This window comes from Palaemon carinicauda, chromosome 9, assembly GCF_036898095.1.
Source record: "Palaemon carinicauda isolate YSFRI2023 chromosome 9, ASM3689809v2, whole genome shotgun sequence".
In the NCBI taxonomy this organism is placed as follows: Eukaryota; Metazoa; Arthropoda; class Malacostraca; order Decapoda; family Palaemonidae; genus Palaemon; species Palaemon carinicauda.
This window is the reverse complement of record NC_090733.1, coordinates 101,731,421-101,732,641: the sequence shown is the minus strand read 5'-3', so window position 1 is coordinate 101,732,641 and position 1,221 is coordinate 101,731,421.

Sequence of the window (1,221 nt, the reverse complement as noted above, 5' to 3'; positions counted from 1 at the left end):
ATAAATCATTGCCACGCTTATACCCACATATGGTGTTTTCGGCAGGTTGTCTCGCGCTATTGAAACTCACCGTACTCATAGCCTATATCTACATTACTACTGTAAAGTACGGTATTTTGTATACAGCACCATACAGTAGCTAATATAACTATAAAATTGCAGTATTACACAATGAATATAGCATTACAATAATAATCTGAATAAAAATCATCACAGCACCACTAACCATTTATGTACGAAGTTTTGCACAGTAAGTTTGAAGCATGATGCTACTCTTTAAGCCGTTGGCTGTTTGGCAGATTGGGAAGTGTAATGTACAGTACTTATCACGTTTTATACTAAAATCATTGTATCACTAGATGTATTTGGATTTTTACATCACTCTTACATCACAATGTGATACTACGCAAAAAAGACCAAAGCTAAGTAACGTGATCAGTTTGAAATGTTTGTGTGAGAGTGCTTATCGTAAAACAGTGAATATCTTTTTTTCTTTTTTTTTCTTTTTTTTATTTAATAGGTTATGCTTCTCTGTATTGCGAAAAATCAAAATCGCGAAGAAAGAACCCGCGCATAGAGAGGGTTGTCTGTGTATTATTATAATTATTACTTGCTAAGCTACAACCCTAGTTGGAAAAGCAAGATGCTATAAGCCCAGGGGGCCCAACAGGGAAAATAGCCCAGTGAGGAAAGGAAACAAGGAAAAATAATATATTTTAAGAACAAAGACATTTAAATAAATATTTCCTAAATAACCTATGAAAACTTTAACAGAACAAGAGGAAGAGAAACGTGATAGAATAGTGTGCCCAAGTGTAACCTCAAGCAAGAGAACTCTAACCCAAGATAGTGGAAGACCATGGTACGGAGGCTATGACACTACCCAAGACTAGAGAACAATGGTTTGATTTTGGAGTGTCCTACTCCTAGAAAAGCTGCTTACCATAGCTAAAGAATCTCTCCTACCCTTCCCAACAGGAAAGTAGCCACTGGACAATTACAGTGTAGTAGTTAACCCCTTGGGTGAAGAAGAATTGTTTGGCAATCTCAGTGTTGTCAGGTGAATGAGGACAGAGGAGAATCTCTAAAGAATAGGCCAGACTATTCGGTGTATGTGTAGGCAAAGGGAAAGTGAACCGTAACCAGAGAGAAGGATCCAATGAACTACTGTCTGGTCAGTCAAAGGACCACATAACTCTCTAGTGGTAGTATCTCAACGGG